This window comes from Tupaia chinensis, unplaced genomic scaffold, assembly GCF_000334495.1.
Source record: "Tupaia chinensis unplaced genomic scaffold, TupChi_1.0 Scaffold000606_1, whole genome shotgun sequence".
NCBI classification, from domain to species: domain Eukaryota; kingdom Metazoa; phylum Chordata; class Mammalia; order Scandentia; family Tupaiidae; genus Tupaia; species Tupaia belangeri.
Genome location: NW_006160124.1, coordinates 583214 through 610029, shown reverse-complemented (window position 1 = coordinate 610029; position 26816 = coordinate 583214).

Sequence of the window (26816 nt, the reverse complement as noted above, 5' to 3'; positions counted from 1 at the left end):
CAAAACTCTGGCTTTTGACAGAAAGTGGAAGAATATGGAAGATTTACTGCTGAGTGAAGCAAGCCAGGCTATGAAGGAGAGACACTATATGTCCCCATTTAATATATACCGAATGTCCGCACTCTATAACTGAAACTGACGGGCTAAAGGATGTACACGAAGACAGCTTTGTTGAGGAAGGGAGGTAGTGTTGTTATATTTTGATCAACTCAGCTGGGGAGAAATGTTTACATACGAAGACAGCTTTGTTGAGGAAGGGAGGTAGTGTTGTTATATTTTGATCAACTCAGCTGGGGAGAAATGTTTACATATTGAAATGATTACCTTGTAAGCTAAATAATGTGATTGAATGTATTAAAAAATGTAAATAAAAATAAAGAAAGAAAAAAAAGAGGATATTATAGATCTCATGTTAAGTGCTCTTACCACTAAACACACACATATCTCACAGGAAATTTTTAAAAATAAATACTTAATTTCATTTGTTGTTATGATTTTTTAAATTTGCTCTAGGGCATGTAAGCTCACCAGAGAGAGATGGAAGGCCTCAGGAGGGTGAGACAGCAAGCCACGAGGTCTGGGACTCAAACCATTATTGACCATGTGGGACTATAGTGCTTTAACCACCACACCACCTGCTGGTCCCACAAGGAATTTTTTTGGGGGGGGCGGGGAGAGGTTTTTGCAATAGGGCGCTTATGCTCACCAGAAAGACACAGAGAGACAGAAAGCGAGAAATCACCCCCTCGGGGGGGATGGCACACCTCAATCCCCTCTGCTCCATTCTCCTCTTGGGATCTTGGGCACACATGCACACAAGCCTGGTGTGAGTTTAAGCTGCCGGGTCCGGGACTTGAACCGTGGTTGACTACATGGGAGTCCAGCAACATTCCCATTATGCTAACTGCTGGTCGCCTACAAGGAATTTTTTGATGGATATGTTTAGTCTCTTGGTGGTGATGGTATCACAGGTATATGCATAGATCTAAACTCTTAAAAATACACACATATTACATATGCATGATCTTTACGTATCAGTTATATTTCAATAAAATAATGTCCTGTAGTCTATAAGTGAAGTTTTTTTTATTAATAGAGGAAAAATATAAACTTTTTAACTTATCAGATGTAGTTACTCAGGCCTTCTAAAAAATAACACAGAATACCCATTGAGAGGAGGTTGGGAGCAACATTGAAAAGGTGACACTAATAAAATCAGATACTAAACCAAATAAAGAAAATTGGCAAAACATAACAATTTTAAGTTCCCCTGGCCATGATATTCTGTTCTTTCTTTGATCTCCTATTCTCCCCCATGCAAAAGTATCTAAAAAGTCACAAAAGGCAAATAAAGAATGACTACCTTAGACTTCATTCTAGCTCCCCTTGCTATCATGGTGGTATTACAAAGAACACTGATTCAATACAAAGAAAAACTGTAAATGAACACCTAAGCTTGATGGTCAAGAAATTAAACTACCAATTATTATTATTATTTTTAAAGGTTTTTTTCATAAGGTATATATATATACACTGTAAAGAGAAAAAGAGAGACAGTGAGAAGGAAAGTGAGAAATCACACACCCCCCCCCTCAACCAGGGACAATGGCCGCGTGGCAATCCCTTGTCCTCCACTCTTCTCCTGGGATTTAGGGCATGCATGCACACGCACCTGGTGTGATTTTTCAAGTTTCCAAGTCTGGGACTAGAACTGTGGTCAGCCATGTGGGAGTTCAGGTCTTAACCACTAAGCCACCTGTTGGCCCCAATTATAAACATTTTGTACCAAGTCACTTTTTTGCCTAATTAACCAAATCTGAAAGAAATGCCATGGAAGATGCAAAAATCCAAAGCCAACATCCTTCCCAAAATGCTTCCAAAAGAAAGGATAAAAGTCAATGTAACTCTTTCAGGAAAAACTCAAGGAGCACTGTAATCATCACAAAATCAACATTGTTTCTGAGTCAGAATACACTATGCCTCCCTCTACAATCAGAAAGCAAGTAGATGAACTTTTCCTTGCTTTAATTACTGAAAAATTTTTTACCTACCACAGTGTACCAAACGTTGAATTCATCATCAGATATGAGACTGATTTCCATTGCTTTTTAAAGATCCATATCATTTATGCTCAATTGTGTCTGTCAGAAGACTATATATTAGTGTATACAGTATTTTAGACACACACTCAATTGGCATGGACATTATATTAAAATCGTATATACATACACATACAATTTTTTAATTATTTAATTTTATTTACTTATCTTTTTTTTTTAATTTGACCAGAGAGAGAGAAAGAGAGAAGGAAAGTGAGATTATTTTATGCTAAGTCTGAGACTCAAACCATTATTGTCCATGTGGCAGTCCAGTGCCTTCACTACTACACCACTTGCCAGCCCCTACACACACAATTTCACAGTCTAAATTAATGAGTAAAATGTTACTTTTATAAAAATGCTTCAGAAATTTAAAAATACTACCACAAAACAAGTGTGAATATGAACAATGTGCTTGATGTTAAAACAAAGTAATAAAGGACACACCAGACTGAATCCACCTCTTTATATCTGAAAATGGCATCCAATTCCTAAAAACTCACAGTACTGCTGAACACTCTGCTAATATTCATTCAGTTCTCACTAACAGTAACAAACTTCAAGATAATTCGTACTTGAGCAAGGACTGCAAATATTTATTTCAACTCCTTTCAAATACAAATTTTTTGCTTTAGTTTCATTGAGTTCTCAGAATTGCCAATTGGCTTAACTTTGCAATATTAAAAATATGATGTCATGTTATCCAGGTTTACTAACATGGTGTCTTGGGAGCTTTCACAGAAGCGCATAACAACAACTATAATGAGAAGTGTGGTACATGGGTCACTAGGGAGCTGCTCATTAAATACATTTTCATATTTCTTTACCTTTCACCCAGCAAGACAACATTATAGGTATGGCTAAAGGAAGGGAGGAAAAACAAGTCAAGGAACAATAGATTTGGATTATATATTTTAAACATTCTACATAAGGTATGTACCAGGTGTATGTTATATACTGTCCCATAGAAATATAAGCTATAAATGCAAATCTCATGTAATTTTATGTGTTCTAGTATCTACATTAAAAGAATACAAAAAACAGGCAAAATTAATTTTAATAAAATATTTTTACTTAATATAATTTGACATATAATAATATATTAGTCAGAAACCATTCTTTTAGTGTACCACATTGTCTAAATTCCATGACGACTTTATACATAGAGCACAGCTCCATTGGAACTACATACATTTCAAGTGGTCAATAGTCATACATGGCTAGTGACTACAATATTAGTGTAAATCTACCCTTTCTACATGCAGCCTTTACTGTGTACCTGAGAGAGAAAGAGAGCTAGCACACTAGCAAGGGAGAGAGTTAGGTATTCTTGACAGGGTCTGGCGAAGACATGATCCTCCTTTCTCAGTGTCCCAGTTAGCTAGGACCACAGGATATGTGTCACCACGCCTACCTGGCCTGTTTAAGTTGGGCTAGGAACTAAACTGAGTCCTCCAATGTGGTCCTAGTCACCACACTGTACCATTGCATCTAGGCCAATCAGTAAGTTTTTTTCTTTTTTTCTTTTTCTTTTTCTTTTTTTGAGAGGTTTTTGCTGTAGGGCGCATGTACTCACCAGAGGGACCGAGAGAGACAGAGAGACAGAAAGCGAGAAATCACCCCCCCCAAGGGGGGATGGCCATGCCACAACCCCTTCTCCTCCATTCTCCTCTCAGGATCTTGGGCACGCATGCACACGTGCCTGGCATGAGTTTAAGCCATCAGGTCCGGGACTCAAATCACAGTCAACTACATGGGAGTCCAGCGACACAGCCATTATGCTAACTGCTGGTCCCAATCAGTAAGTTTTTATTAAGTTACATCATGTCTATCCCAAGCTAGTGTTTTCTATTTTATTTTATTTTATTTTATTATTTTATTTTATGTGCTATAGGGCACATGCATTAGCTGGAGACAGAGAGAGTGAAAATGAAAAAGAACCCACCAGGGGGATGGCCACATTGCCATCGTTTGTCCACTCTCCTTGGGATTTTGGGCATGTATGAACAAGTGCTTGCTGTGCTTTTCAAGCTACTAGGTTCAGGAATTGAACCAGATAGTTGGCTATGTGGATCCAGCTGCCTTACACTCCATACCATCTGCTGACCCCATGATCATTTTTGATAGTTAGTAAATACATAACACTCTATAACACTGAAGAGATACTCTCATTGCTACAAAAACACGATAGGAGCTATAAATCTCATGTCTCCAGGGTTTAAAAGAACATTCTAATTGGTATGAACAAAAAATCAACATAAATTATTATATATCTGCAATAGGTCCTTGGCAGAAGGTAGCTTTAAATCTTCAACTGTTCAAAGAGAAGAAAGATTGCATAGCTCGCCACTGCTCAACAGACCAGCCAGTAAGACACTGGACTGAAAATCCAAGAAACATTATGACTGGAAAATCCTTTAGAAATTTGACCATAAAAAATTTGCAAAGCTGTCCTGAAGTGGAAGAAAAGTAAAAATTCATGCAAATGCATTAACAATGCCATTAAACAGAACACAAAGTACTCTGCAGTCTTCCTTACCAGCTCTGCTACTACTCTAAGACATTTAGCTTGTGTTTCCAGGCCTCAGCCTCCACTCTTACAAAATAAAGGTAATATTGATATATCAGAAACAGGAACATATACCAAAATGACCAACAGGGTCTGCTTTATACCATGGTTTATATTTTATTCCAAAGGGAGAGAATAAAGCCCAAGATATTAATCTAGGCTTGACTGATTGTCACCACTGATCTGACAGTAAAAGCTCTGGCATTCTAAATCATCACATACATCATAGACAACAAAAATGCTTATGAAGTAAGACACTAGCCTTTAAGTCAGAAGGCAAAAAACTGTCATGAAGGTAATGTGCTTACACCGCAGTTTGAATCCTGGCTACAGGGTCTTGAAAAATACACAAGGTGCATGTGCATGCATGCCCCAAAACCCCACAGGATGGTAAATGGAGAAGAGGGTTTGCAGCATGACCACAACCCACTGAGGCATGCTTTCTCCCCCCACCCCACCTTTGTCTCTCCCACTCTCTCTCTCCCTCTCTCTCTCATGAGAATACATATCCTCTGACAGTTTTCTAAAAAGTTCCTTTTGACTCGAATCTTTTATCAAAATAATCTTTATCAATATTCTTTATCAAAATATGAAACTACAAATAACAGTAATAAATTTGTTGCAAGCTGCAAAGCTATATCTAAAGATATCTCTCTTTTAGACTCAGATAGATTAAATACTTCAGAAAATGTCTGATAGCAATTTCAATCCCAGCTCTAATCTACTCTCTGCCTAAAGTTTCTTCACAAAATATGAACTGTTTTATCACTAATAAAAATGTAAAAGTTTAGTATTTTCCTCCCTGGCTGCTGGAGGATATACTGTCGTCATGAATGACACAGTAACTATCTGAACTAGGAAGTTCATGACCAACCGACTACTTCAGAGGAAAAAAATGGTCATTGATGTCCTTCACCCCAGGAAGGCAACAGAAATTTGGGAAAAACTAGCAAAGATGTACAAGACCACACTAGATGTCATCTTTGTGTTTGGGTTCAGAACCCATTTCGGTGGTGGCAAGACAACTGGCTTTGGCATGATTTACAATTCTTTGGATTATGCGAAGAAAAATGAACCCAAACATAGACTTGCAAGACATGGCCTTTATGAGAAGAACAGCGAAAGGAACACAAGAACAGAATAAAGAAAGTCAGGGGACTGCAAATGTCAATCTCGGTGCTGGCAAAAAGTCAAAGGAGTAAAGATTCTGCAATGACTACCTGCAGTGATTGTACAAATTTTTCATGAGAGGACCAGCAGGTGGCATGGTGGTTAAGGTGCTGGACACTCCCACACGGCCAACCACAGTTCGAGTCCTGGACTTGGTGGCTTGCTTTCTCACTTTTTCTCTCTCTCTCTCTCTGGTCAAAATTTAAAAAAAAGAGTAAATAAAACTAAAAATAAATAATTCTTTTTAAAAACTTTATTATAAAAAGGTTTCCTATTACAAATCTAATGATAATGAAGATCCTTGTCTTCACATGTCAGGCTGGGCTCTTTAAACAATAGGTTTTCTTAAAGTGGGTTGTTAGTCAATAGGCCTACACTGGCCAGTTTCTCAATTAAAGTGCTGGCAATACTATCAGCAATTGCCTTTCCAGGTAACAAATATCTCTCTAAAGGAATGATTATCTTCACACTCTCAAATCTTTCCTAAATTAGTGTTGCCTCTTTTTCTGTGCTTAATGAAACCGAAACCTGAGATAATCAAATCTAAATACATGAAAGTCTATAGGATAAAAAGTCTTTCTTAACCTTCAAAAGGTAGAAAGACAAGTTATCATTTCTCGAAGACTGACAATGCAACCACTCTGTATGCTAGTGTTTATGTATATAGGGATACTTTAGCACTAAACTACATAACTGTTTTCAGAATGAGATTATTCATCACTGATAAAAGTCGATTATATAAAATAATGTTATTTTATTACTCTATATGTTAAAATATATATTATTTTCTAGCTTAAAAAGCTGTAAGACTTGCAAGGAAATGGACACAGTTAGAAGACATAGGAAAAAAAAAAAAGACAATGCCCCACTAACTTACAGGTATTTTTCTGATTGCTTTTGTTAATTAGGTACAAATTGATCCTGTTGAAATACTTGCCACACTAGTTTATTGAATATCCTGAGAGAATAAACCTAAACCTATCTTCTATCTCTATAACTTTACCCAGCAACTACTTAAGGTAGTAGGCTCTTAACATCCCTGGAAAAAGAGAAGGTAGAAGTTGATAACAAAGTGAGTAATTATCAATAAACAAGACAAGGAGTAAAAACTTCTCTAAACAGCAAGAGACTAAGAATGGTCAGAAGAATGGAAACTCCCATTCCAAAAACCTGCCATCAAAAAAAAAAACAATAACAACAAAAATCATCTTTCTAAGACTAAATATAGAAGCTGGGCTAGTCCCATAGTTTAGTGGTTAAGGGAGCTGGATCCCACAGGGCCAACTGTGGTACAAATCCTGGCCCTGGTGGCTAAAAAACACTAGGCACATGTGTGTATATGCACAAAATCCCAACACAAAAAAGAAATGAAGGAGAAGGAATACGGTGGCATGACCACACCCCACTAGAGAGTATGTTCTCCCTCTTTCTCTGTCTTTGTCTGGCTTGCTGTCTGTCTCTGGCAAGCACATACAAGCTCTTGCTTATAAACAACAACAACAAAGGCAAAACTTATAGAATTTCTATCTCACATTTGTTTTCTACAGTTGGGAAAATAAATTAGAGTAAAAGATAAATTGCCATAGAGAAACAAACAAACAAACAAACAAACAAACAAAATAACTCCTTTATACTGAAAAGAGAAGTTTTTATTTGACTTCATGTATTAAATTTAGAAAAGACACCAGTCTTGAGCTTCAATATTTCTGATAATCTCATTTCTCCTCCAAAAAACTTACAAGATTCAGAAATTGGGTACATTCCATTTTGGGGAATTCATCGAAAGAAATACCTAACAATGAATAGCTAAATATAGTAACAATTTCACTATAACAATGTTTGTATGAGCTATAATAGAAAAGTAGAAAACATTCTAAATGATCAACAATGAAAAACTATTGCAATATATTTTGCAATAATCCACACATTAAAATTCTGTACATAATCCAAACTGTATGCATCTACCCCTGACATGGAAAGCTGCTCATAATATGAGTATAATGTGATTTTGTTTTTATAAAATGTATGAATGACTGCATATATATGAAAGAGGATCTAAATGGATATATACAAAAGTATTAACAGTGATCACTGTATCATGTTTGACTTGGCTAATATTTCCTGATTTCTTTCATAATAAACATGTATTATTTTTGCACAAAGACAAAAATTGCTCAGAAGTAAAATAGGAAAAAAAAAAAAAAAGAAAAACTGAATGATTTGTCATTCACATCATTAACCTAAAGTAAACAGATGTTCCATTTCACACCACTAGAAAGTCACTTTGAAATCTGACATTTAATGCCAGAAGAAAATGCTAGATATTTACCTAGGTTAGCATCAATTCATATCATTTGTTTCCCTAAGATGTGGGAATATTTTACTTGTATAATAAAAACAAATTAATTAGCATGTCTAAGGAATGAGGTGTTCTAGTTAAATGCTCTTCAAAGGGTGACGACAAGTTCAGCCAAAAATGAACCAATTTAATTTCCTGTAGGGGTAAATGGAGAATAATGAACAAAGTTCAACCTTTCTTTGGTGAGTGAGGACCTGAGTGCCTCACAGGTCAATGTGAACTATAAGGCTCTGGACACAGACAAAATAGATAGTGAAGACAAAGTAAATGTGTTCTGACTCTAGCACATTCTGTGGAAGGGGTTCCAGGAAAAAATCTCGGCTGTGCCCTTGTTTTCTAGTGATATGGGGATATGGGTCGGTCTTTGAAGCCTAACGCAGGAGATCCTAAGCTTACGGTACAAGTAATTCTCAGTGGATTTCAGTTTTTTCCTAAGTCGCTGGAGAAAGTTATTAAGTACAAAGTAAATATTAAGGCAGCATTCCATGCTCAAACAAGACAGTATTAGAATTTTTGCTCATTATAAAACATATACCAATCCCTTAAGGAAGTCCTAGAAAAACATGTGATCAAAGGCAGAATTTTTTTTTAAAAAAAGGAACAGATTTCACTATATTAGACTTATAACTCTTCTGTGACCAAAATACCATGGACAAAATGAGAAGACAAATAGCAACCTAGAAAAAATATTTGAAACATATAATCACATCTTTACTTGATATGTTATAGAACTGTTTTAGTTATTAAGAAAAAGACAACGGACCCAGCAGGTGATGTGGTGGTAGAGGCACTGAACTCCCTTCATGGCTGGGTGTAATTCAAGTCCCAGACTTGATGGCTTTCTCTCTCTCTCTCTCTCTCTGGTGAGCACATGTGCCCTATAGCAAATTTTAAAAATAATAATAAAATTAAATAAATCATTCTTAAAAAAAAAATCACCAAAGTTCATGAAGAAGGCATTCCCAAACATTCCCAAAGAGAAGAAAACAATAACATCTGGTAAACATTTTCTAGGAATAGAAATAAAAATTACAAAGTACATAATATTTTTGTTAAAATGACAATTATAAATAAAAGCATATAAGCAAACAAAAGAGACAGACACTCAAGTACTGCAAGTATAAATGTAAGTTAGTATAACAGTTCCATAGGGAAATCTGACCTTGTGTGTCAAAAGCCTTAGAAGTATAAATCGTTGTCAAAGCAGTTTTAGTCCTACAACTTTATCCTTAAAAGAAACTAATAACGTTGAATTCTATATAAAGGGATATTCATCACAGCATCACTTAGAATAGAGATCAAAGCTAAACAGCAATAGATGTAGGTAAAATAAATTCTCTTCATTTAAAATCATGATGCACCAGAACTCACAGACATCAGAAAATGTTCAAAAATATTAGATAAGTAGTGCCATAAAACAGACCATGTAATTTTTCTTTTAAGAAAACATATTTTGGACACAGTTGTATGCTTTTATAGACACACACAAACACATGCATTTTTTAAAGGCTAAAAGTACCTACACCAAAATGTAAATTTGGATTATTTGCACCTCCATATTTCCTAAATTTTCTCTGATAAATATACACTTTGTATCTGAAGAAACTGCTATTTAATAAAGGTAAATGTCTATTCATAGCAGCATTATTCACAATAGCACCAAAAGGAAGAAAGAACCCAACTGTCCCTCAGTGGATGAATGGAAAAACAAATTGTGGTATATAAATAAAATAAAATAAAATATTATTCAGACATATTGTAAAACTCAAGGAGATGCTCATACTGCTACCTTGTGGCTGAACCAACAAAAACATCACATAAGGTCAAAGAGACCAGATGCAAAAATGTTATGTATTATAGGAGTCCATTCACATAAAATACCCAGAATAAATCAATTCCTAGAGACAGACAGAAAATAAGTGGTCACCAGAAGCTACAAAGAGACAAGAATGGAGGGAAACCACCTCATGGCTATAGGTTTTACTCCATAATGATGAAATGTTTTGGAATTAGGTAGAGGTGTTGGTTATACATTACAAATATACTAACGCCACTGAATTATTCACTTCAAAAGTTAATTTTATGTTATGTAAATATAACCTCAATAAATTATTATTTTCAATTTTAAAATTTTAAAAATAGGAAAGAATTAAGTAAACATCTAATCACATTACTCTCTAAAATGTACCATATTGTTTTAATAGTTGGATACTCAAAGAGATCATTTCCACTACCAGGAGATACTTGGTATGCTAGTGGTCTTTCTTTTCTGTCATTTTTATTACACAAATAATAATAGCCCACATTAATATGGTACTTATTATGAATTCTTTTAGAGAGTTCACATGTTAAGTAGGCTGAATCCTCACAACTCCATGGGGTAGATATTTTTTTCAAGTATTATTATCTTTCTAGATGACAAAAAGAGATACAGGGAAATAGAAAGGACTTGTTCGAGGTTGCATAGCTAGTAAGTGATAGGACAGGGAATTTAAATCCAGCCAGACTTGGTCCAAAGTTCTCAGTGCAATAACTAGTTAACAAATTATTTTACATCTTTTCAAACAGATATGCACACCTAACTAGAGGTCTTCAAAAGGTTCATGGGGCAAGACAGTGGCACAGCAGTAACCCAATACTTGGTAAAATTGACTCACATGAGAAAGTTCTGGGTTCACATCAGGAGACCTCCCTGAACATGCCAGGCACATTGCCTAGGATCCAAGGCTGGCTAAAACTGGGGGTGGATTGTACCATGAAAATCTGTTGAGGTTGTCTTTCTCCCTTTCTCTCTTTCTCTCTCTCTCTCTCTCTCTCTCTCTCTCTCTCTCTCTATCTCTCTCCATTCACGTGAGGTTAAACAAACTTTAAAAAAAAAAGCTCTTGAAGGGCTAGCCCATGGCCTGGTTAAGGGAACCAGATCTACCCTGGCAAACTACATGGTTCAGGTACCAGGCAGAGTGGTTTGAAAAACACACTGAGTGCATGCATGTGCATGTATGTCCAACATCCCAACAGGAGGGAAGGAGGAAGAAATGGAAGAGAAGAGATTGCAGCATGACCATTCTGCATAGGTTAGAAGTGGGGTGCTTTCTTCCCTACCCCTCTGTCTTTCTCTGGTGAGAACATGCACCCTCTCCCAAAAAAATAAGTTTATGGAAAATATGCATTAATATTATTTTTAAAACTGCATGAATCTCAAATTTTTGTATCAACATAAATTCATATTTAATTCCATTTTCCACAAACTTTTTGAAGTCTCCTCATATATATCTATAATAGCATTTTCATAACATTTTTTTTTTTATGATAGAGAAAGAAAGAGAAAAAGAAAATACCCATGACAGGGTCTCACCATGCCATAATTTCCCTTCTTCAGTCATCTAGTTCTTCAGGATCCTGGGTCCCTTTCCTCATACCTGGAGTGCTTTCAGGCCGACCTGGGAATCCAAACCACAGTCTTCCATGTAGCTTCCACCACTGAAGTCCAGTATACTTTGGAATGTACTGCCAAGGCTTGGCCCATAGTATTTTTAAAAATCTGCTTAAAATATGTATTGTAAACTTCCATCATATTTAATAGACCCATCATATTCCATTTATTAGAGAAAAAATATAATTAACCAGTACCTATTAAAAATTTGGAGTACTTATGAATACTAATAAGATGAAAAACCTTAGATGTATACCATTAATTAGTTAACCAATTTACATGAGATAATTATAGAAATAGATACAGAATCTTGGTGAGAATATATATTTTAAGCTCTTGATAAATATTAGCCAACTGTTTCTAGAAAGTCTTTAATAGTTTATACTCTCACATGCAGATTATGAGAGTATCTCCCTTTATCACATTTCTTTTTCAGAAAAGTTGGTCTCGGGACCAGCAGTTAGCATAATGGTTATGTTGCTGTCCGCGGTTCATGTCCCGGACCCAGTGGCTTAAAACTCATGTCGGGCACGTGTATGTGTGTGCCCAAGATTCCGAGAAGAGAATGAAGGAGAAGGGATTGCGGAGTGGCCATTCCCCCTGGGGGGTGATTTCTTGCTTTCTGTCTCTCTGTCTCTCTCTGTTTGCCTAGTGAGCACATGCACCCTATAGAAAAAAGCTCTCCAAAAAAAAAAAAGTTGGTCTCAGAATATAATCTTTCTTATGACCCTTACACTAACCTTCCAACAGACACATACTCCTAAGGAGGAGAAATTATATTTGGATTTTGGAGAATTATTTTAAATGTATAGGTCAAATTGAGGTGCAGAGACATCTTTACAATATTGATCCTTTTCATCTAAGAGTATTGTATATCTCTATTGAGGAATAATTCTTTTAAAACATTACTGTAGGGCATGATCATTTTCAAATAAAAATATAAAAGGATAAGTCCTCAGCAGTTGAAGACCCTACATTCCACCAAAGAGTATTAAAACAAAAAGCAAACGACACTCAAGGCTGCCTCATGTCAACAACTGGAGGATCTTTTCTCACAGAGAAAAGTATAGGCTGTCACAAATGTATTTTACCACTGACATTATGTGTCCTCTTTATTCTAGCTCATTCTATAAATCAAGGCAGAATTTAAAAGGCAAAATTTAAAAGACTAGAAGAAATATAGTCATTAAAAGTCAATCTTTGAAGACTCTAAAGTGACCTAAACCAACCTGTCTTTACAGACGACAAGACAGAGTTTAAGAGAAAGCAAGAATGGACCAGCAGGTAACATAGTGATTTAAGGGACTGGATTCCCCATGGCCAATCACTGTTTGAGTTCTTGACCAGAAGCTTAAATATCACACCAGGCGCATGTATGTGCATGCCCAAAATCTCAAGAGGAGAATGGAGGAGAAAGGACTGGGGAATGGCCATTTCTCTTTTTCTATCTCTCTCCAGCAAGTACATGTTCCCTATGGCAAAATCCTTTAAAAAAGAGAGAGAGAGGGAGAGAGAGAGGGAGAGAAAGAGGCACTGGAAGACCAAGGTGTATAATCAATTAATGACAAGAAAAGTCCCATAATTGGACTCTTGACTCATGAGCCAATGCTTATCTCACCATATTCTGATCACGCATGACCTCTTAATTCATTTCCCTAAAAAGTCATGATAAAAATATAACTTTTCTTCTGAATAATTCAAATAAAACTATGCTTTCAAACTGCTGTAAATTAAAGCCAATTTTATAGACAATATTTAATAACCATTAAGTTTCCAACATTAAATAAATAACTGTATTAAATTAAAGACATTTCATTTCAAATAAAATCAAATTTTATCATAATTCAATAATCTTCAACACAGTGTAATCTGGTGATGTAGTCAGTATCAAACTGAACTAAGTTCTGGAAGCTACAGAGCTGACCACAAGTTCAGATCTCCAGGTTAGCCTGAAAACATGCCAAGTACATGCACTTGCCCAAAATCTTGATGGGATGGAGAACTGAAGAGAAAGGGAATGCAGTATGACTGTGCCCCTGGGGCCATGCACTCTCTTGCTTTCTTTCTAAATGTAGTACATGTACTCTCTATCATGATTAAAATAAACACACTTTTAAAAATTCTACAAAATCCAGGGGACCAGCAGATGGCATGGTGGTTAAGGCACTGGACACTCCCACATGACTGGCCACGGTTCAAGTCCCAGACCTGGGGACTTGCTTTCTTACTTTCTCTCTCTCTCTCTCTCTGTCAAATTTAAAAAATAAATGAATAAATAAAATTTAATAGCTATTTTTAAAAATCTACAAAAATCCTAAACAAGTTGGATATATACGGGGACTTTAAAAGTTCATGGACCAGCAGATGGCATATGGCTATGTTGCTGAATTTCCATGTAATTGACTATGGTTCGAGTCCCAGACCAGTGGCTTAAAACTCATACCAGACATATGGGCATGCATGCCCAAAAATCCCAAGAGGAGAAAGGAGGAAAGGGAATTGTGACATGACCATCCCCCTTGGGGGGTGATTTCTCACTTTCTGTCTATCTCTCTCTGTCTCTCCAGCAAGCATATGTACCCAAAAGCAAAAACCTCTCTCTCAAGAAAAAAATAAAAAAGAACGAAAGAAAGGAAAAAAGAAAAGAAAAAGAAAAACAAAGAAAAGAAAAGTTCATGGAAAATCAAACTAAAGTAGGAATTTATTTTGATACAGAAAAAAATTGAAGTCCATGCATAGTTGTATGTATTTTCCATTAACTTTTTGAAGTCCCTCTTCTATATTGCATTGGTCCAGGAGCTAAACAATTTCCTGTTTAAAAAATAAAAATGTCAATTGAAAATCTTTTGTAAAATAGTGTAAAAATAAAGGTGTGCATTTCTAGCAGGCCAGGCCAGGACAGAGAAAAACCGACAGCTGGCACAAAAGGAAATCTGAAACAAACATATTTTCCTGTTGTATTTGCTTAAATAAAGCAGTCTACCAAAACATAAAATCAAGACCTACGCATATATCTTCTTCCATATGCTCTTTGTATTTCCATCAGTACAGTCACTGAGAAAACACTCTTAAATAAAAGATCCCTTTCCAGAGTCACTAAACATGAAGAAGTAAGGGCAGAAGCTGCAAAGGTGGTGATTTTATGAAAGCAGAGGAAGATCAAATAGGGATTTCACTGAGCCATGGTCGTTGATGAAGGTGACTGTGAAAGCAGAACAAGAACTCTTCATTAACAAGTTATCTACTTTAATAGGTTACTATCTGAACTACTGCTAGGTTTAAACTATAGAGAAACCACTGAAAACATGTATACCATTTTAGAGAAGAATTTATCTCTTTTTTTTTAAATTATTTGTTTAATTCTAGTTATCATTATTACTACTTTTTAAATTTCCTACGGGTTTAACCTACTGCTAGATTTAAGCTATAGAGAAACCACTGAAAATATGCATACCATTTTAGAGAAGAATTCTCTCTCTTTTTAAAATTATTTATTTAATTCTAGTTATCATTATTATTATTTTTTAAATTTGCTATAGGGCACATGCACTCACCAGAGAGAGACAGACAGAGAAAGAGAAAGTGAGAAAGAAGGCCATCAGGTCTGGGATTGGAACCACAGTTGGCCGTGTGGGAGTCCAGTGCCTCAAGAGCTACCACACCACCTGCTGGCCCCAGAATTATCTCTCTCATGAGCCATTTTTTTAATGTTTAAAATAAACAATATGACATTAAAAAAATATTTATACCAATATACAAAGAAAATCAAGCCTCTCTCAAAAGATTTATTCGGTAGCAATTACAGGGTATTTACTAAAAGTGAGGATTCCAAGCCAGAAACTAATTTGAAAATATTCAGATAAGGATTCTATTTAACACTGATATTCACCACAAATGTTTTGTTCATTTTAGGCATTGCATTCTGTCTTAAGACTACAAAGGAGAGATAAGCCCATGGAAAACATTTTCAGGGGCTGGCTCAGTGGCGCACAGCAGTAATGCACTATTCAAGTAATGCTGGATCCACATGGAAGATCATAGGTTTAACTCCCTGGTCAACCTGCACATACCAGGTATGCACGCATGATTCTGGCTGGCTAGGCTAGGGGAGGAATCATTATGTGAGATGCTGTAGAGGATGCTTGTCTCTCTCTTTCTCTTTCTGTCTCTCTGCCTCACTTTCTCGAAAGAAATAAACTTTAACGAATGATTCTATTTCACAATTAAACTTGCATTCTATCTTTTTGCACCAAGAACTTAAAGCTAATGGATCCATGTGCTGACAACTATAATCATTAGTTACGACCTGTATTTTATGGTTTCCAAATAAAATCCATTACAGTCACAAACTGTTTTATGAGGATACATCTTAATGGCCTATATTCCCACTAGAAGCTGGTGCTGGAAAAGAAGCAATGGTTCAGAGAGAAGAGGATAACTAGAAACTAGCTGGAAACACTTCCTTGGATCACACACCTAGATATAAAAATATAAGCCAATTTCTATAATATTTTTCTTAGTGCAATAAAAAAATATTCTTATAATAAGCCAAAGTCTAATTTTTCTCAATAATAAGGGTGATAAACTATGATTTCAGACATTGGTCTTTCTTTAGAACCAGACAGCTGCCATCCTGATAAGACCCAGGGCAATAGTACATATATTCAATGGAGAGTTTCTCCCGAGATGGTCCCTGGATTCATCTCTTCTCTTTCCCAAAATAGAGAAAATTTCCATCTACTAGTTTAGTGATTGCATTTAAAGTGTGGGTCTAAATAAGTCTTGAGAAAATTCTGACCTTATATTCTAAAAAGTATTAAAGACCATTTAATTCACTTTGCTTCTTTTCTAAAAGGCAGTTCTTTGCTAATTCAGCAAGTGTTCACTTTACATGAGAAAACTCACTTTCTGGCTGGCTACTGTTCAGTAATGTGAGATCCAAATGAAAAATCACAGGTTCAGTTCCCCAGTCAACTGTGCATGCTGGGTGCATATGCCATTATCCTGGCTAGCTGGGAAGGCGAGCAGGGGGAATCATGGCATGGGACCCTATTGAGGGTGCCCCCCCCAATGAAAGAAAGAAATACTTTAAAAAGAGACAAACAAAAAAGAAAATCTACCTCCTGCTCCAAACAGTTTAAAACAAATCACCAAAACTGGATTGCGTAACCAGTAACTGGGCCTAAATAGCATCCAGCAGAAAAATGTTAATGTTATTAGAATAAAACTTCATAAACAATAAAAAAGTAAAGGTGTCATGGAGTGCAATGTGTCCCCCTAAATGTCAAATGCCATATGTTAAAATCCTTAAGCCCTACAACTGCAGAATGTGACCTTGTTTGGAGTTAGGGTTTGGTTTTTTGTTTGTTTGCTTGCTTGCTTGTTTGTTTTTTTAGGATTTTGCGATAGGGCACATGTGTTTGCTGGAGAGAGACAGAAAGAGGAAAAGTGAGATTGCTAGGGGCGAGAGAGGGATAGCCATGTCACAATCTCTTCTCCTTCATTCTTCTCTTGGGATTTTGGACATGAACATGTGCCCAGCATGTTTTTCAAGCCTCCAAGGTGTGGGACTTGAACTGCAATTAATCATGTGGGAGTCCAGTACCTAATCACAAGGTCAAATGCTGGCCCCCAGGGTCTTTATAGAGACAATCAAGTTAAAATAAGGTAATTAGAATGGGTACAAATCTGATATAACTGGAATCCTTTTGAAAAGGAAATTGGGACAAAGAGACAGGCATAACAAAGTGCCTATTTACATCTACCTCTTTAATGTGAATAAAAATGACTTGAAAAGACATAGGGAGAAGATGTCTATCTATAGCCAGAGAGAGAAGCCTGGAATAGATCATCCTCTCACAGCCCTTCAACAGCACCCTCGCTGGCACTTTGTGAACATCTAGCCTCCAAAACAAAGTTACTCACCTTGTGGTGCTTTGTTATTGCTGGCCTAGCAAACTAATATAATACAAGAGGATATCCCCAAACTAGGAAGAAGGGAGAACAGTCACTTGATATAAAGTGGCTAACCTTGATAAATGTCTTAAATTAAAAGATTGACAACAACAGGTATGAAAGCCAGCAAGTGGCATAGTGGTTAAAGCGCTGGACTCCCACATGACCAATCTCAGTTCAAGTCCCAGGCCTGGCAGCTCGAAAATCACTCCGGGTGTGTGTGCGTGTGTGTCCCAAATTCTCCCAACAGGAGAATGAAGGAGAAGGAATTGCAGGGTGGTCATCCCTCCCTAGGGGGACATGATTACTCTTTCTCTCTCTCTCTCTGTCTCCCTGTCTCTCTGTCTCTTTCTGGTAAGCACACATGCCCTATGGCAAAAACCTAAAAGGAAAAAAAAGAAAAAAAAAAGAAAACTATAGATATGCCTCATGTTAAGAAATTCTTTTTTTTCTTTTACTCTAAGTTTTTGCCATAGGACACATTTACTCACCAGAGAGAGACAGAGAGATAGTAAGAAGTCAGTGAGAAAGTGAGAAATCACCCCCGGCAGGGTGGAGGTGGTATGATGGGAAATGGCCATGCCAGTCTCTTCTCCTCCTTTGTCCTCCTGGGATTTTTGAAGAGATTCTTAAGACTACATAAATCAACACATAACAAGAGCTTGCACAGGGAAGGAATGTTAAAACATTCCTTGTTCTGCATGATTCTCACCAAGTTATTCCTACACTGCCCGCTTTGGTCATTGCCACTCTCCTCTCCCCTGCACACCCTGCCCCCAGGACTATCAAAGCTCAAGAACTCCCTGTTCTCTTTGTTTCTGCCTCATTCTTCCCATTCTCTCTAGAACCCACTCCAGTCAGGTTTTTGCTTCTATTACTCTACCAAAACTGCTCTTTTTCAAGGTTTTTGAATAAAAATTCCACCTTGCTAAATCCAAACACCAATTCTCAATATCCTCTCGCTAGCTCTCACAACAGGGTTTGAGTCGATCCATCACCCTCTTCTTCAACACTTTCTTCATTTAGCCTCCGGAACACCTTCTCTACCAGTTCTCCTCACTCCCCTGATGTGCCCCTGCACCTGGTCCTTGATTTCTTTCTCTAACTAACATCACTCCAAGAAGATCTTAGAGAAGCTTATCATCTCTTTCAAAAATATATCCAAGTACAAAATACATACAGAAGCAAATTGCTTCTAACCATTCCACCCTAAAGCCTTAGTCAAAGCTTCCATAATGCCTCTCCTCGATTACTATAGTCACCTAATTCATCTGTTCTCACCTATGTTTCGAATAGTCTATTCCCCATACAGCAGCCAAATTTATCTTTTTATACATAAATCAAATTATGTTACTTTTGTGATAGGAAAAAATAAAAAAAACCTCCATGGCTTTCATCTCATTCAGAATAAAAAAATAAAGTTTTTAATATGCCCCCAAAGGCACCATATGATCTGCCACACTCTGCCCCCCAGCCTCTGTGTTTTCATCTCCTGCCAGGTTTTCCATACTCATTCCACTTAAGCCACATGGAGCCACTCTTCTTTGAACATGCTATGTGTATGCTCATTTAAGGCTTTCGCAATTGTTATTCCCTGTGCCTGGAAGCTCTTTCCCACATGTCTGCGTGGCTTGTCCCTTTTTTTACTCAGGCTCTGTTCAGATGCCATAGCATCAACAGCCACTTCCTGACTTCTTAGACCCCAAACCTCCCTATAGCCCCATCTCCATCCCTTTACCTCCTTTATTTTTCTTCCTAGACTCATCACCAGTTGTCATGTGTTTGTATAATGTCTATCTCTTCTACCATTCTATAAACACCATGAGAACAGACACTCTGTTTTTGTTATCTAATGTATTCCTGGTTTCTAGACCAGGACAAGCACAAAAGAGGGACTGAATAAATATTTGTTGAAAGAACAAATGAATCCCACGTAAAGCTGGTAGGTGTTAAATAAATGGCACTTTGAAAAATAGCCATTGGACAAGCAATTATTAACTCCAGCTGCACACTGGAACTTGGCTGCTGGATCTTGTCCTAAGAAATCTCTAAATTGGAAGCAAATTACTAGTCTAAAATTCTAATGTGCAGGCAGGTTAAGAACCACTTCATTAGACTATGAGGTCATTTAAGGAAAGACTTCTTTTAAAATGGGGAACAGAATTATGTTTTTAAATTATTCTTTTCTTAATGTAAGGAAATGTGAGTGTACTTTTATAATTTGATGGAGAACTAAATATCAGAGGTTGGATTTGAGAGAGTCACTTTAAGATTACAGGTAAAGCAGGACCAGCAGTTTGCATAATGGCTATGTCGCTGAACTCCCATGTGGTCGACCATGGTTCAAGACCCAGACCCTGTGGCTTAAACTCACACCAAGTGCGTGAGCGTGTATGCCCAAGATCTTGAGAGGAGAAGGGATTGCGGCGTGGCCATCCCCCCACCCCAAGAGGGTAATTTCTCTCTTTCTGTCTCTGTCTCTCTCTGTCTTTCTGGTGAGCACACTCTCCCTATTACAAAAACCTCTCCAAAAAAAAAAAAAGAAAGATTATAGGTAAAGCAAACAGTTGAGTGAAAAATGTCAAGGGTAGTTCTCCGTTGGTGGCATTTGCAGGTGATTTTGATCTTTTTTGTTTGTTTAAATGAGTTGAATTGTTTGTAACACATATGTATTAGTTCCATCTACAGACAAATAATCGCTAAAAGAAAAGATGGAAAAGATTGCTCAGAGGAGACGTATACAATGCAGAGAACAGGAGACAAAGAGCAACAAACTGGGACAACCAACAAGGAGGTAGCAGAAGAGTGACTAGCCAAGAAATGAGGACACAAAAATGAGTGAAATAAAATGATAGTGTCTCAGAAAGCAAAAGAAGAATAACCTGGAAACAGAATTAAATGCTGCAGAGAGGGGGATAGGATGAGGATTAAAGAAACCCCAGTAATTAGATGATTACTAACCAAAGAGAGAGATTTAGGAAAACAACTGGGATAAAAGCCAGAAGTTGGAAAGGAAAGTAAAGAATTTAAAAAAAAAAAAAAAGTGAAGAGTGGTTTTGAAGGGAAGGTAAGAAATAAGTCATAGCTGGGAACAGCAGTTAGCATAATGGCTATGTTGCTGAACTCCCATGTAGTCAACCACAGTTCAAGTCCCGGACCCGGTGGCTTAAACTCACGCCGGGCATGTGTGCATGTGTGCCCAAGATCCCAAGAGGAGAATGGAGGAGAAGGGATTGCACCATGGCCATCCCCCCTGGGGGGTGATTTCTTGCTTTCTATCTCTCTGTCTCTCTCTGTCTTTCTGGTGAGTGCACGCACCCTACAGCAAAACCTCTCAAAAAAAAAAAAAAAAGTCATAGCTAAAGAGAAGGTCAGTTTAAGACTAGCTTGCTTTTATCTGTGCCCATCACAGAGAATGTAGAACTCACTCCTATGATGCTAAGTGAGTCACATCCATTCTCCCTGTCCTATTGAGGTCATTACCTACTGGTGCAGAAGATGGATTCTAAGAAGAGATAACCTAAATAGAATCTGTCAGTCAGTCACACTACATACCAATACCTTTTGTCTTTCTAGAAAGAAAGAGAGAGGGAAGAAAGGAAGGAAGGAAGGAAAAAAAAGAAGGAAGGACAGAAGACAGAAAAGAAAGAGCTAAACATAGCTATCTTGCTGTATCTCTAGTTTATAGAAATATAATTTCAATTAATAATGAATATATTTAATTGTCCTCCCAACTGAACACAAAGACTTCAGTAATTATATAGAGAATGCAAATGCTCATTACCATGAACTAAACAAAGTCTTCATTTTAGCATTTGAATGAGTGGTGTAAGATCTACTTTTCTCACTTGCACTCTCAGAGACATACATTCATTAATAGATAATGAAATAATCTATAGAGAGACAGGAAGGCAAGCAGAAGTATTTCCAATGACAGGCATATCTAATTAACTGACTGAAGGATTAGCTCTTCGAAAATCAAGATTTACCTGAACGGCACTAAATACTGAGTAAAACAGAAAAGCACCTCCAGACTACTTCAGAACACTGAGTCCCTTTAAACTACTGCTGCCGAATTTTATAAAATAACTGGGTTGGAGTACTCACTGTTCTTAATGTTCGCAGATTACATTATCATATTGGTGCTTAGGAACTTCAAATACTATGATTAGAACTATATTATGTTAAAATAGACAAATGCATGAAATAACAAATTATGACATAGCCACATAAAGAACTACTTTAGGAATTAAAAGGAACAAACAATATATCCTACAGTGTTAATAAACATCCAATCATTACTCTAAGAATCCAAACTAAAAAAAGCAAGAGTTCATGCTTACAATTCTATTTATCTAAAAGTCTAGAAAATGCACCTATAGTGAGAGAAAGCAGACCTTTAGCTACCAGGGATAGAGGAGAGGGAAAGTAGCATTACAAAGGGAAGCAGGAAACTTTCAGGGGAAGTGGTCATACTATTTTGATGATGATGACAGTTCAACAGTATACACATATGTCAAAACTGACCAAACTGGATATGTCATATATATGTAATTTAGTGTACAGCACGTCAATTCATCTTCAATAAACCTTTTTTAAAAAGATTAAAACAATAGTTTAATCTTCCCATAAAATACCTGAATATTTTAAAGCATATTATTTACAAATAAACAATAAATAGATTAATAACAAATGTTTGTTATTAAAGGTATTTATATGTTTTAAACATTCAGAACAATGCCTTGGCCATTATAATTGTGAATAAATCTTAAAAGAAAGGGAAAAAAAGAGAGAACACAAATATTAGAATGCATTAAAATAATAGATTATGGGTTGTCAATTTTTACTCTGAATTTTATTTTGTACATATAGTTTTGGTTGTTCTTATTTTAATTTATTTGCCAAGGGCACATGCACTCACCAAAGAGAAACAGAGAGAGAGGGAAAGTGAGAAATCACCCCCACCCCCAGCCCAAGGGGGATGCAATCTATCCTCCTCCATTCTCTTCTTGGGATTTGGGGCAAATACACACACACACACACACACACACACACACACACACATACACACAGAGTGTTTTTCAGCCTACCAGGTCTAAGACTTGAACCCAGACGGTTGGTCATGCGGGACCCAGTGCCTTAACCACCATACCACCTGTTGGTCCTAAATATACTCTTTTAAACAACAGGGTTTGGCCTTTTATTTTGTAGTTTCTACAGGTTTCTTGTTTAAGAAACATCAGACCAACATCCCTCACTCTTGCTTACTTCTCTGTCTACATCCTTTATTCCCAGAACTGTATAGACACAGAAAATGTCATGTGTGGATTACTGTGGAAGAATCACAGATAGCTCTGCTTCTTTAAAACAAATTCTCCTAATCTAGATTCTGATAGACACAGAATATGATCTCCTCATCAGCACAGCCTGGAAAGGAAATTTGCCAACAACAGAAAGTGGGTGAATTACTCTGCACAGACACACTATCCTCCAAAGTCAGGGACCATTGGCCACCTACACACCTTATGTGAGAGTAAATCACAACAGCACATAGAACTTTCATTGTTCAAACATGTGGAAAACTAGAAGCTACCTTGGAAAAACGAAGGATTTCTGAAATACCTGAGAAAGGGATGATTACCTTGAGAAAAAGGAATAATCTGCAAACGATTCACCACTGGAGGAAAAAATGGTAAATAGTTGATTAGCACATCTAATATGATTCAATACATAGTCTGTAAGATCAGTTGTGGTGAGCCATAAGCTCAGTGTAGGCAGAGTGGGAGGTAATGGGGTGTAGTGGAAAGTGAAGTCACCAGAGACAAACATCCTCAGCTTCATGGCTCTCTAGATTTGTCATCTCTTGCAAGTTATTAATTGCTTTTGAGATTCAATTTTCTCATCTTTATAAGCAGAGGTATGGATTATGCTGTGAGGATTACTGTTAATATAAGTTAAGTGTTTCCCATGTTTAGCCATTCAATAAATGGTATTTTTTCATCAAGAAAATCGAAGACAATTAACTGACAAAATGTTAGAATTAACAAGACAGCTCTATAAGAAACTATATAGTTAGATTCCAAAAACCAGTATCTTTTCAATGTATCATGGAAAAATCAATCAAAAGGTAAAAAAGGTAGGGAAAAACTTCTATGAAAAATAGTAATATAAAATCATTAGGAACACAAAAACTATGCTAGAGAGAAATACAGAATGCCGCAATTAATGCAGACTGTGCCTTTAGTTGTGAAGATATTACTATAAAAATTACATTTTTTTCCCAAGTAAGTGAAGGCATTTATCAGAATCTTAGAGAAAATTCCTGTGATGTTTTTTTTTGGACAGTTTTCAAAATTATTCTGAAATTGAACTGGAAGATTAAATGAGTAAACCACTGAAAAATCACTAAAAAGCCAGAAATATCATATAAAACTTTGTGCAATCTTGATTTGATGGGGTAGAAAACTGTCTTTGATAAGTTAAAATATGGGAATAAGTAATGAAATAAACAGAAAAGACATCTGATATGTGATAGAGGTAGTATAGCCTAATGGTTAAGCGTATGGGGCCTGAAGTAGCAGTCTGGGATCACAAATAACTTAATCACACTGGAAAATATTAGGGCTGAGCTCATTAGAGTTTGGAGGAAAAGTAAGTATGATAATACATAAAATGCATTTTAAACTGCCCCTGGCAATTGGTTTTGTTTTATTATTCCTACTACAAATGCTAAGATATTAAGAGTGGTATGTTTATTTAGTAATATTATGGGTGTTTTTATTCCTTCATTTTCTAGAGTGCACTTTTTTTTTCATTTTAAAACAGGATAAATGTAAAAAAATGAAACCATCAAAAAATAAAAATAGGGGATGATGTTAAGATTTACCTGCTCTTTAAACAAGGAAGTACTTCCTTAGTGTAACAGGCTCAGATATGTTCAAGCATCAATTGTTTTTTTGGTTCAAGTTATTTCCTACTATACATTATTGATATGCCCGAGAATTATTAAATAGAAGTCTACATTAAACTTATATTTCTAAAGTCCAATATTTTTCTGCTCTCAATTTTATGGTTTTAGATGAAACAACAAAGGGCATTATTTTATGTTTACATTGTAGCAAATTTAGAATCAAGAGCTAAGTATGACAGAATAAGAAAGAATGTGGCCCAGGACTAAAGCACAGAGAGCAAACACTGATTTCTGCTTTCAGCAGGCATGTGACATCTGTGACTTCAAAAGTACTTTTAGAGGCCACTGCAGTGGCACAGTGGTAATGCGCTGTGGTGCAGGACCCACATGGGAAGGTCCTCTTTTTGTGTCTACAGGTCTCCCTGTGCATGCTGAGTATTCATGCTCATGTTCCAGAGTGACTTAGGATGGGGTGAACACTGGCATGAAGACCCTGTTAGGAGTGTTTCTCTTTCTCCATCTCTGTCATGAAAGAAATAACGGTTTTTAAAAGTGCTTTCAAGTAATATTTCTTCATTTTAGGCTTAAATATCTAATTTTCTGAATCAAAAAGAGCAGCCTACCTTTAAACCAATTGTGTTTGCCCATTATTCTAACCTTTCAAAGTCATTTCTAATTCCAATTCTGCCTTTGAACACATTAGGCAATCTTCCCATCTTTATGACTTTATAAAAATTGGTTACACCTTCTCAAAACCAAAATATTGGTTAAATGGTAACAGCAAAACAGTAGCAGGAAAGAGATTAGACACTAAGCCCAAAGATATAACATCAGAGACCTTCTCTCAATTTAGCATTAATTCTTTAAATTAATAACTATAGGATACACTTGTTCAAATAGCCAAGAATCTGCCTAGTATATCATCATTCGTCACATATTTCTGTATCTTGCCCATAAGGATGTGACAGTTCAAATGTTTCAATATTCAATATTCAATAGCTACTGAATATTAAGAATCACTATGTCTATATCATACTCCAGATTTACTGGTCTCTGACCATCAACCTCAACCCGCTACTGTGCTGATCACTCACCCCTGTCTGTACCTTCTCAGTTTCATTCTCAAATGCCCTTCTTTCTTGTTGCTTCTTAAATGCTGGCATTTCCTGAAGCACTCTCCTCAATATACTGTTCTGGCTATATCTTAGAGGCCAGGTGACCTCATCAACACCAATGGCTTCAATTACTTCTTATGTGCTCATGGCTCCCAAGTTGTCTCTCAGCCACCACACCTTAACTCAGCCATACTCTGTATATCCAGCTTTCTCCAGGAGAGCACTGTTTGGATGTCTCTTAGATACTATGAACTCAGAATGCCCAATACTGAAACTCATCCTATTTCTTCTCAGCCTCTTCCTCTTCACATTTCTTTCTTTCTTTTTTCTCTCTTTTTTAATGGTTTTTGCCATAGGGTGCATGCACTCACCAAAGAGAGACAGAGACAGAGAAAAAGTGAGGATTCATCCCCCAGAGGAGATGGCCATGCCATAATCCCTTCTCTTCCATCTTCCTCCTGGAATTTGGAGTATGCATGCACATTTGCCTGGTGTGATCTTCAAGCCACCAAGTTCAGGACTTGAACCAGTCATCCATGTAGGAGTCCAGCACTTTAAGCACTATGCCACCTGTTGGCCCCCTCCTCAATTTTTAATCTCAAATATAGGCAGCAGCATCATTCCAGACAAAAAGGAAAGAAAAAAAAAAAAAGAAAGAAAACCTAGAAGTCACAGTAGACTGAAATATTTCACCCAGTCAGTCACAAGTTACTGAAAACAAGATCTCATTTAAGAGCTGTCAAATCCATCTGTCTCTCCTCCTCCATTCTCACTGTCATTTACTTACATCTATTTGTTGTTGTTTTCTCTCCACAGGAAAAACAATAGTCTCCTAACTGATCCTCCTGTATTCAATATAATTCCCCTCTTATCTTCCTGCATTTGTAAGGAGAATAATCTGTCTAACTTAATATTCTCAGCTCTCCATGGCTTTCCTTATAAGACCCTCAAAATCTGCCTTCCTCGAAATCTAGGTATCTCCTGCCACTTCCACTGCATGCCCCTCACACTGGCCCTTGAAACAGTCATATTATCTAATTCCTCTGTGCTGTTACACACTCTATTTTTTTTAAAAAAATAATTATTTTATTTGACTTTATTTGTTTATTTTAACTTGACCAGAGAGGGACAGGATAAGAGACAGAGAGAGTGGGACCAGCAGTTAGCGTAATGGCTATGTCGCTGGACTCCCATGTAGTCGACCAC